Raw genomic sequence first — 12,472 nt, 5'->3', positions numbered from 1 at the left:
ACCTGCTGTGACATTTGGGTATTTCGCATATATCGCACAAGCCCAGTTTATTTCAGGAATTATGTGGTGATGGATAGCTAGATGTAAGGAAAGGCCATTACACGCTATAAAAAGCTGCACAGTCTTCCTGCCTGCTCCGTGCTCTGTGACAAACCATCTGCTTTGCTTGCACCTCCCTTTGTTTATCCTGCTCAGCTCAGCTGAAATTAAAATTGACAAAAGCAATTTCTCCCGATCAAGTTGGAAAGATAAGGAGAGCGTCTGCTGCACATACTGCCATAGAAACCTGGGCTACTCCAGCATTTCATCCTCCTCCTCCTCCCTGTGCAGCAGCTAAGCCTGTGAAGTGAAGTGCCCAGCTGCAGTGGGAAGATCCTCCTGCTCATGCCAAAGGAGAAACACAGATGGATTTAGCCACGGGAGATCCATCTTGCAAATGCAATGCTGAGAAGGAGTTTTGTTTTATTCGTGCTCTGATCCCCTCCCCTTGGATTCAGAAGTACAAAGTGGCCCCTTTGATTAGAAAAGCACATTTGGATGAATTTGGAATTATTTCCCGTTTGAAGGAAGGAGTTGGGGGTGGCGTGGGGGGGAAAGGCAGTGTATTTTCTCAAAGAACATTTCTGGAGTGCTTGAGAACCTTCTAGGTTATATTTACACCACTAAAGCACTTTTCAGCTCAGAGCACTCAGCAAAATACAGGTCCAGGCTGCAGACACAGCTGTAGCTCAGTTCTGGCACCAAGCCTCCAGATTCAGTCTCCCCACGCTTACGCCCAGCCTCCCACAACACACCTGCATGGGGCTGTAAAAGCTGTAGGACGGGAGAGAGCCCCTCATCAGCTCCTCCTGGCTCAGGGACCCTCTCCTCAAAGGGCTGGGGCACACACATTCCCCTTCAAGCCCAGCTGGGTTAGCTCCCACAACCGATTTGCCTTCCACGGTGCCGCGCTGCCCGTGCAGGAGCCAGAGGCACAGAGTGCAGCTCTTAAAAGACAGGGGACCTTCATATTTCTACATCCAATTTCTTTAGACATGTTAATAGCACAAGACCTCTTTTCTCCAAGATTCAGGAGCAGCTGCTAGAGTCTCCACTGAATTAAGCTAAGGGCAAGTTTTATGTTTTGAAGAGAGATTTTTGGGGTCTGGTATTTTTTTAAAAGCTGAGAGCAAAGAGAGACATCAGAAAAACATCAAGCTGCGAGACATGCCATTTTCCCTGTGCTGGTATAACTCAGGAATAGCTGAATAAAACTGCAGACCGTGCTCCTGACAAATTCCCTGGTGGGCTGAGTAAAGGCTGGAGAAATTCCACCCCAGAAGGTAATTGCATTTTTTCTTTTTTTCTTTTTTTTTTTTTTTCCTCCTGAAGTTATTAGAGTTGTAGGAAGGCCCTGAAACAGAAGCCTCTTGACTCACAGGAGCAGCAGACTTGTGTGTGCTGAAGCTCAGTGACATGGGCTGCACGCAGGGCTGGTGGGCTGCAGGGAGTAGTTCTTGCAGAGCAGTGCAACAAAGTAAGTGGATCATCGAATGTCACACCTCTTCTACTCACTAAAGTCACAAGTGGAGGGCGAGGAGACCTCCAGGACCTGGGGGGAGACGAAGGAGCGCTCTAGGTGGGAGCTGGAGCCTCAACTGCACAGACTGCACCTTCTGCAGGCATCCAGGGCTCCATGACCACCTTTGGTAGCAAACAAAAGCTCTTGCAGCCCATGTTAAAAGCAAACAGAGGGTGCCTTGATTCCCAGCCAGCATTTAACCTCCTTTCTCTATTGTGCCAGTCTTATGTCGGAAGCCCCATTGCTCTGCAGTCCTGCAGCCCGAGACACCAGGCACTCACTGCCACCAATTAATCAAGATGACTGCTTTGATTGCATTACACATCAAGGGGCAGATAACACCGATAAAGCCCTCTGCAGCAAGGCGGAACCAGAGCGACGATGCCAGTAAATCGATAGAGTGATTCTGGATTTGCAGAGGATGCGTTACCTTACGATCTGGATCTGTTCCTGGGTTTGTCCAGGATAAGCAAGATTAGATCTGGATCAATCCCAGGCTTACCAGGGCTAAGCAAGATTAGACCACGGATCAGCCTCTGTATTGATTGTATAATTTGTCACTACTATGCTTGGGGAAAAAAATCCCCCATGCAGCTAATGGAGGCTGCACCGGCGTAAGGGAGTGGAGATGCCAGCGCTGCTCCCCTCTCTATATTCATTAGACATGTCATTCACTCAGCACAGTCATTGTTTTCTGTGATAACTTACTTAAAATTCAGCAGCACGCTCTTCCCCACATTTAAATAGAAACTGAGATTTACCCCCGGACATATATTATGCATTAAAATGGTATTTTAGGAATTGGAGTAAGAATTCACCTGACTCCTCATTTATCTGCAGCTAATGAGGCTCCACAAATCAACACCCCGTGAATGCTCCCGCCCAGACGAGAGCCGGAGGGACCACAACACTAGGACGGCGCAAGCAGAGGGAGCAGCATGTGGTCTGGGTAGTAACTCGAGGGAGAAGCATCCGAGGAAGCCGGGTGCACAAAGAGAATGGGGAATGATCCGCAACACCACTTGCTTGACAGCATCTGCCGGTGTCGGCCAATGCAATGTGACGTTTTTGTGTCTGGGATGGGGGACGTGACTTCTTCATCGAGAACTTGCTAAGCTGCCCTGGGATTTTGAAGGGTTTGATGATAATAATGACTGGTTGTTTTTTTTTTTTTTCGCGTGAGCTGCTTTTTATGCATCCCTGACTGTAAGAGTTAGAAGGAATCAAAGACTTTGCAAACCTTCTGGCAGCTTTAGGGATCGCAGCCCACTGTGAGCAGGGAGGAGAGGGAAGAGCTCTCCTGGCCTCTGAAGTCTGCTCCTCCTCAGGGAGCCACGAACAGTTATTTCTGCAATATTGCAACTGGATCAGCTGAGGAGGAGATGACATGAGATTAATGAAATAATAGTGCTCTGTGGGCTGAGCAGGGCAGGGTATTACCCTGATAATGCTCTTGCCAGCTAGCTGAGCATCAGGCAGGGGAAACCATGGACACCAGCCTTCTGCCTCTAACATGTGCCTCCAGTGGAAAGGATTTTTTTCTCTCTGCATCTCTCCTGTGCCCTTGTCCCCTCCTGGATAAGGGATGGTCATTTCCAGGTGCAGAGATGACATGTTGTTTAATTATGGCTACACTGCTTTCTTTGTTCGCAGTGTGATGAACACACAGTGCTTGTGACACATTTATCCAAACAGAAGTCATCCCCCAAATTCCTCTGCAAATTTTCACAAGGTATCTATGTCCCCTTCTTATTGACTGCGCTATTGAAAGTGTTATCTGCTGAAGAAAAGCATTCTCACATGCGTAGCGGGTAACACGAATAAATCACTGGGTGACGCTGCTGCCAGGGAGATCCTGCTGGGGAAGGGCTGTGGGGGCGCCTGGTGCTGGGTTTATGGCCCCCACATCTCCCCAGTTCCCTTCTTCCATCTCAGACTGTAAGCAAGGCCAGGCTTTGCCCTTCCCTGTGCATCTGGAGCCCCTTGAGATGCTCAGCCACCTTCTGCAGATACCAGCTTCTGCAAACAACCCCACGCATGGGGTTTTTTGCCTGCTTGTCCCAGTAAATACGTTTCAGTTAATCCAATTTGCTCTCACATTGAGTAGTGTCAAATACAGCAGCTGCCAACCAAATATTAAAGATACAAAAAATAAAAAAAAAACCCAGCAGCTCCAGCGGTTTGGGAGAGGAGGCTGAGTGCAGGCATCCGCACATTACAGAGGGCAAGCAATTCCCTCAGCCCTGCGAGACACAGCTGGGGTACGCTGGCAACCAGCAGCAAATAACGTAGGGGCAAAGGACTAAATCACATTTGTACAGCCTCCTCCCCCGTGTTTCTCTGCATTATTAAAGAGAAAACATGTTCTCTTGTAGTTCTTTATTCTTTCCCTCTTGCACTCAATTCCTGCGGCTGGTGAGGGAACTCAATCAAGCCCTCAAATCCCAGGCTTCAAAGCAGTTTGAAGCCCCGCTCTGGGTCTGATCCAGGTCTACAAGGGCACCCCAATTCCTGCAGCGGAACAGAGCTGCCTCTTGGATCAGATGGACCCGGAGCAGACCTGGGCTCAGCAGAGCCAACAGCTGACACTCGTTGACTAAAAGCTCAGTGCCCAAAACTTGTAGCTTTGAAATGCAGATCTGGGTCCAAACCTTGGGGAAGAGCCATGCCCAGGGAGCAGACGCATGGGCAGCTGTCACTGACTCTGCCCAGAACCCTCACAAGCATTGAGAAGGACCACGACAAATCAAGAGACCAAGGCCACCGTGGTCAGGCAGTGTTTGGAGACAAGGACAGGCACTGTGAGCCCCAGCTCCCCCATCCTCACTCAAACATCATGCTGGTCTGTGGCACTTGCTATGCCGTGCGATAACAGCATCACACCAGGCCGTGTAGACACCCCAGGAGCAGCCAACAAACCCCCCCCCCATCTCCTCAGGGCCTTGCAGGACCAGCATCATCTCCCACAGCAAAGCGACTCGCCACCTGCACAACCTCAGCAGACACCATGGGTGGGAGGAGGTGAGGGACAGCCCCACATAGGGGCAGGGGAGCTGTTCCCTGGCCCTGAGTAGGAGGGCATGAAGTTAGAACAGGCAATGGCACCTCTACTGGAAAATGTACCCCTGCAGAGCTCAATTGATTTTTTTAAATTAATCTATTTACAGCAGTCAGACTTGAGCTAGCTTCAGGTGCCGTTTAAGCGGCTTTCCCAGCGCCTCACGTTCAGCAGTTGCATGGTGGGATTAAGTCAGACGGGGAGCGGAGTCACAAGCATCTCTGGGCGCTGCTGCCTGAGGTCTGCACACCCAGAGCAGAGCCAGAGCCACCTCATAACCCACGATCTGGCGTGCCCAAAGCATCTGCCCATCAAAGCAAGGCTGAGGAAGCAGCGAAGGAGCCCCAAAAGCTTTGATGTACAGTGTTGGAGGGCCAGACCCCAGCAGCCTGAGGTGCTCCAGCCCAGCAGGACCCACAGCTGCCTGCATCAGACATCCCTCATGCTTTGGAAAAAAAGCTTAGAGGGGATGATCTCTCCTTTCTGTCATTAACCTGACATAATGTCTTTCCTGCTGGCAGCTTTCAGGCTCAGCAGGTTTTTTATAAAATTCATTATCAGATATTGCAATCACAGTCACCTTTATTGGGCTCTGCATTTACAATAATTAGGCCAATAAACACCGATTTATAAAAATGACAAACAGGAACTCCCAGCAAGCAAGAAAAATGTGCTTTCTGGAGTGAGCAGTTTCTCACAGGATGAAAAAAAAATGTGGAAAGGCAGAAACCAATCACCATAGCTTATGGCAAAGTTAATCAGGTTCTCCTAGGAATTTGCACTTGCCAGCCAAGATCTCGCCAGGGACAGAGCTGAGGTGCAGACCCCACAGCCAAGCAGCCCAATTCACAGCATGGGCTGGAGCACGTCTCCCTTCCCAGGGGCTGCAGCCCCCTCCTGCCACAGAGCCAAGACAGCCGGGGAGGGGGGGAAATGCAACAGGAGGAGAGAATTGTGGCAGGTGGCATTAAAAGAGAAAGAGCAAGGACGGGGCAGGAGAAAAGAGGAAGGAGCAAAGCAAAGGAGAAGAGAAAAATCTAACAGAAGGGAAGCACCTTGGCAGGGAGGGGAAAAAAAATCCCTGCCAAGTATAGCAAGAGGAATGCAGAGCAATAGGAAAGAAAGAGGGTAAGATGGAGCTTGGAGCCTTGAATTTAGAAAAAAATCTAAGAGCCTCAGGCACATGGACTGGGCTCAGTCCTCTGCAGATGGGCTTGGGGGGCACAGGCTGGGCACAGCCCCTCAAGGGTACATCAGGTGGAAGGCAAGGGCAGGCACACCACACACAGCAGGAGTGTGCAGCCACAATCCCAAAGACTCACCAAGCTGAGGAAAGAGCTGAGGTGCATCCAGCCCAGCCATGGAGCAAGGAGGCAGTGAGCTTGTGGGGTGCAGTGTGGGGCCAGCCGTGGCATCCATGGCTCAGCACCACACCAGGTGTGAGCCAGCTCTCCTGCAAACCCCAGGATGGATGTTAGGAGATCCCAATGCAGGGGTCACGCGCTGGGATTTGGGCACCTCGCAGCAGGGCTGAGTCACCCAGATTTTGTCAGAGCCCCCAGGACAACCTGCAGCAGCTCCCAGCACCACCACACACAGCCTTGGAGCACCAAGAATCCTTCAGCTCGGCACTGGTCAGGCTCAGGACAGGGCTATCTCTGAACAGCACTCACACACGATGCCCAGGTGGGACGAAGCCTGGCGGCACAGCAGGAGCGCTGTGCCCGTGGCCCCCAGCAGCCAGCCTGCTCTTGCAGGCACGTGCCATGGTACATCACCACCAATATGCTTATCGTCTTCTCTCCGCACCCCCTTTGCAGCCCATCTGCGATCACACATGGCTGAGGCGGAGAGGAGGCTGCAGAGGAGGAGGAGAAGGAGGAGGAGATCCCCTACCAGCGTCGCAGCGCGGGCACGCAGCCCAACCTGGCACAGGTGCTGCTCCCCTGCGGGAACAGGGCTGGTTAATGCACACGGCGCTGCCACCACCCCACAGCTCCCACCTCACCTGCATGAATCACAGCCTCCTCCTTGCTCTGTTTCCCATCTTTTTGGTTATATTTGTCCTCATTTCCCTTTGCCAATCCTCAGCTCACAGCACCCACTGCTCCTGGAGCCCCTCAGAGCCTCCTCTTCCAGCCGAGGGGCAGCAGCACAGCCCCCTACAGCCCCTCCATCCCCAGGCAGGGGCAGCTGAGCAGCATTGGCTCCAACTACCTTTGCTCACAGGAACCAGCTGGTGCCCCAGGTGGAAGCGTAGCTGGCTGGAATATCCCCCCAACCTCAGCACCCCCAGGGGCCCTGGCTGCCCGTGAGCAGCTGGAGGGGATCCAGCCCGCAGCAGCAGCAGCTGATGAACCCCAAAATTCATGGAGTTGCAGATTCTTCCACTGCTTTTCTCTCTTTGGGGCAGGGGTGGGCAGTTATGCTGACTTTAGTTACTTTTATTTATTTTATTGATTTTTAAAATAGCTGTTTTTTTTCTAAAAGGGCCCTGGAGTCATGAACAGCTTGACCGTATGTATGAGAGCTGAGAGACAGGCAGAGGCTGAGCTTGAGGCACCGGGGAAGAAAGAAAGGCTGTGTGGAAGCAACACTGAGAAAGAACTAAGCAAATCCCCACCTCCTGAGCCCCAGAATCTCTGAAAAAACCTCAGCACTCCTGGGAGGCCAGGGCATTCATCCTCCCATCACCGGGATGCTGCAGCTGCATGTAGTCTCAGAGGACAAGGGAAAATGATGCTTGCAGCGTCACAGCACGATTAATTGCAAAGGCCATCAATGGGAGATTTAATAACAATCAAAGAAAAATTAACTGCGTTGAAATTCTTCAGTTTAATGGGCTCCTTCTTGATTAGTTGTATTCAGGAGTAATCTCGGCTGTGTCTTTACTTGCTTTAGTAAGTAAACAACATTAATACGTCTATCAGGTGACAGAGTAAAATAATGCAGAAGCCTATGTGACACTGAACTGATTCAGTAGGAAATGTCCAATATGTTAATATTAAATATTTTAGGTTTACTAAGCAGTGATAATCAACTGGTTATTCCCTTCACACAATCCCAGCATCGTGCAGCCATTTTTATCAAAAATTGTCTTCTTGAAGGGTCTCCCACTGTGGAGTTCACAACCAAGGTGAGATACAGACCCTGCAGTCCCTCAAAAGGAAACCGAATGGCTCTTCCCATGCTGCTGGAGAAAACCAGAGCACCCATCCATCCTGCAAGGGACCGACACACCTGCAGCACGACATCTGCACCTCCTCGAGAAACCCGGATGGCCCCATCCACCTTGTTCCCACCACACCTTTGTTAGTCATCATAAATTTACTTGCTTCTAATTAAGCAGGCTGGCAATTAACAGCCACCAAGGGAGCACTTGCATCACCCTGAGCTTCCATCTGCTGCCATGAACATGGAACCCAAAACCAGCAGCTGTGGAGAGCTCTGGGCGATGGGCACTGGGCTGCAGGTTACTGCAGGGCAGAGGGAGACACCAACCCCATGCTCTCCAAGTTATTCTCTTAATTTCCTTTCTTGCACATCCAAGAGGAGCTGTAGACTATTCCTTCCGATCCTAACAACCCTTGAACTATTTTTAATAAAATGCTTTTCGATGTGACACCAATACACACGTAGCTTTCAATTACATTTTAGCACTCCCAGTAGGGAGCAGCTCTTTATTGGGAGAAGTGACTTATGATAGTGCAAGATTATGGGTTTGGTCTTTGCATTACAGATATTAGAAGCTTGGTGAAAATAAAAACTGCTCATCACATATTCAGCTAAGCCTTGCGCACAGGGAAGCATTTCTGAAGAAGTTAAGTGTTTGAAATAAAACCGTGGAGTCATCTGGTAGAACAGAGACATGAAATTGTTGTTTATCAAGATGAAACCAGCATTTGGATAAAATTCTCTGGCGCTGTTAATAACTTCTGTTGATGAGGGAGTCACCATGGCAGAAATGAGGCAGACGTCCCCCTGAGCTCAGAGGAGTGGGATTTTTCATGGCTGTGAGCAAGGAGAAGCACGCGTCGTCAGTAATAACTTTCTGAGCGCCTCCGTCAGAACGACCACCACGCATTTATCTTTTTCTATTCCCTCCAAGAGCTTTGTCAGCTTTGAATAATCTGCTGCGGCTACAGGCTGTCACATGGCCACGTGCATCTCCAACATGAAGTCCAACTCCCCGAGCAGTTTTATCATAATGATTAAGTTGCTTAACTTAAATCAAGGATGTCTCTGGAGTTCCCTACGACAATGTGAACTTAAGATAAACAATGAATGATGAATAGGCCAATTACTGAAACCTCCCTTTAGCTGAGGCCATATGTGGCTAGTTGATAAGAAGAGGTATGCGTCCTCTCATCTGGCAAATGTTACAGAAAATGGGATGGTTTGAAGCAGAGACAGTTCTGCGTAATCAGCCACTGGCTAATGAGCAATTTCCTTTTATAAGTGATTTTTCCTTTCCTCTATTTGCTGTTCAGGATGTTGGAAGTGAAGAGGGAGCCGGCAGCCTGACCAACATGCATGCAAATGCTTCACTCTGGTATAAACCACTTGCTCTCTGCCCCTGCAGCCGATCCCCTTCCAAGACACGACAGCAGCAGGAGATGGCTGAGGGCTGTATGATGGTGCTGTACACGTTCCCTGAAGGTGAGTAAGCCTTTCCTGAAAGACCCGCTCAAACCAGGGCAAGAGACCATCTGTAAACCTACCAGCAGCTCGCTCAAAGCTTCATGTGCACAACAGCAAAGAGGGAGGACAGACACCTTGGGCTCTGGCTGCAAGCCCAAGGGAGAGAAATCTTGGACCACGACTGCAGGACTGAGGGACAGACAGCTTGAACCGTGGATGCAGCGCTCCAGACAAGCTGTAAGCCAGTGCTCTGGTGATATTTTGGGGTTAGAGCACTTAAAAGAGCAAGGCAAGAGGCTTTTCCCTTACTGGGAGATCCCCTAGCTGCACCCAAGGAGAAGAGGTAAAGGCTGGCAATGGTGGATCTAGAGGTTCTCCCCAGGGTGCTGCAGCTCCGTGTTGCTCCCCTCGACTCTGTCCAGGAGCAGGTGCCACTACTGCCACCGTGCCACCACGCAGCGAGAGACACGAGGCACTGCGTCCTGTGGTAAACAACATGATTTACTTACTACCTATGGAATTGCCCAATTAATTCACTATCCACATTAATATTATGGCTCATTTTTAACTTTACTGTCTCCATCGTTCCAATTTAGTGCTGCTCAGAGATGCTGCCACTGACCTTAATGGGTTTTTCATTTTAACAAAGAGCACCATATTAATCATGATGCATTTTCAGCTGGAGGTTGCTTCCCGAGCCCCACTGCTTTGGGGAGCTGCTTTTTAGTGGTTTGGAGACCTATTTTATTTCTGCCAGGCTTCTCGCCCCTGCTCACACTGTGTACAAACCTTCGTGCTGTCCGGGAGGAATTTCTTGCTATAACATTTCCAGGCACAGAGATTTTATGCAGCAGTCAAGCCACACTGCGGATATGATAGATTTTTCTGGGCAAATTGGAGAAAGAAATAGAAAACCGAAAGGATGCACCAGTCATAGCCAATGAGCCTCTTATTGTCCTGTATAAAAATCAAATGCCTTTTAATCATTTCAAATGTTCTTCTGGGTATCAATTAGTCACACATTAATATCAGTATTGCTTCTCTTCCTCAGTTCACATAAGATTAAATTCTCCCCTGTCATACAGACTTGTGCTCATTAGTTTCAAGGAAAATTAGTGATTGTTCCCTCTTCATTGATACTGATGGGAGATTTCCATCAGAACTGCTTTTTATACAGAGAACCTGATTGCCATCTTAAAGAGATTGGTGGGGGGGGTGTCCCCAAAAGCTGTTGTCTTTTCATCAAAAATCCATTTTTTTTTTCCTCTGGAATAAAGGTTGAGCTTGAGCTGAGCTTGAGCTCTGGGGAACTGGGAAAAATACTCTGTTCCTTACCAGTGTCATCTTATGGTTTCTGTCCCTCTCTGCATCCCGAGGATCCCTCTGCCCAATAGGATCCAGTCACACAGAAGGACAATTTGGGTTACACAGGGTTTTGCTGCCATCATCCACCCCTGGATATTTATAACCCTCTATATGGAGAGCAACAGTGAGGAGGGGCCCCATCCTGCTCCCTGCCCAGCACAGGGGCCGGTGAGCGCAGAGCTGAGCTGGCACCAGGGCTGCATGTGCATGGACATATGGGCACGTGCATGTGTGCATCTGTGTATATGGATGAGTGTGCATGTCTGTGCCTCCCCATCCCTGCCCAATTCTGCAGGCTGCAGCAAAACAAGGTCCCCAGCCCAGCGGCAGGACCTCTCTTTATCCCCCACCCACTCCATCTCCGGCACTTGTCAAGCACTGGAAGGGGCCGATGATATTTATTGAGTTTTATTAACTCCCAGCCCTGGGAGGTTCTCACCTCTTCCAGCTAATTCAGACACCCGACTCCTGCCGGAGTTACAGTGATTGCCATTAAAAAGCTTGACATTTACCTTACAACAGTAATAAAATAATAATGCCTAATTTGGTTTACAAGTGGTATTTGCAGTGTTTCCTGTGCTTGGAGTGGGGGATATTGTGAAGATCGCTGCTACGCTGATCAACTATGTCTGCTTAACGGCATTGCTGTAATTCTTTCCTGTAATCATAACCATCTTTCAGTAGAGCTGCTCCAAAGTTTTCCTTTGAAACTGTAATTTTGACAGGAAAAGCAAATGTTTTCAGATACTTCAGTTTCCAGTGAATAACAAAAGCTTCAGAGGTGAAACTTTCTGGGGAAAAGTGGAGAAAGACAAAGCTGATGTCTGCACAGATTTTGCCGCATTTAGATTTCCAGAGTCTTTCAGATGTTTTCAAAGGCTGCCTGTGATTGCTTTCCATTAAAAAGTGATTTTTCTCCTCCAAATAACCTGCTGTCTTTCACTCGTCAATATAATTCCCTTCTGTTATTGGCCTCTAAAATATTAAAAACCCCTGGTGTGTTTTATGTCCCTAAGCAACTGCTACCGAGTTAAGGGAAGGGAAGCTGGCCCCAGAGCTGCTGCTGGCCTGTGGGGTGAGGATGGATCTCCTGTCATCCTGGGGCCAGGGAGCTCAATCCCCTTTGCAGGGGCACACACACCCCCATAGCCCCCCACAAAATGTGTTCCTCACTCCACTAACATCTTGCTTGGATTTACCCCCAGGTGGCCAGCAGTGATGTCCCAACATGCCAGTGCCAGCCTCGCTAAAAGCAATATTTTTCTCCATTTTTCACTCTGAGCAAAACTCGATGTGGATTTCCTTCTTTTCAGCACAATTTTAATTAGTGCATGATGTACTCTGGGTTTTTATGAGCGTAAACAGCTTGGAAAAACAGTGCATGCCAGCTCCTCTACACCAGGGAGCCTCATCCTGTTCAGACTAGAAACCTCATGCTGGATTTGAAAGCGTTTCTTAAGAAGGGTTCATTTCCATGAAGAAATGGTATCATTTCAACAAATGGAAATTTTTGAACGTAGAAAAAAAAAATTAGTCAGGAAATTCCTTGCTAGGCTGACTTTGGGGCACGGATCAGCACAAAGCGAGTGCGGGATCCTACAACCCTCCATGAGGAGAGCTCAGGCTTCACACCGTGTTGCTGGGGGCTGGATGCACATGTGTGAGCTGTGCGTGTGCACGCAGACACGCACAAACACGTAAGCATAGAATCATAGAATCATAGAATAACCCGGTTGGAAGGGACCCACCGGATCATCGAGTCCAACCATTCCTGTCAAACACTAAACCGTGCACATGCAGGCATATATTGCACGTGATTTAGTAGTGGACAGGTACAGTTGGAATTG

This window comes from Phaenicophaeus curvirostris, chromosome 13, assembly GCF_032191515.1.
Source record: "Phaenicophaeus curvirostris isolate KB17595 chromosome 13, BPBGC_Pcur_1.0, whole genome shotgun sequence".
NCBI lineage: Eukaryota > Metazoa > Chordata > Aves > Cuculiformes > Cuculidae > Phaenicophaeus > Phaenicophaeus curvirostris.
Note: the sequence above shows the minus strand (reverse complement) of the source record.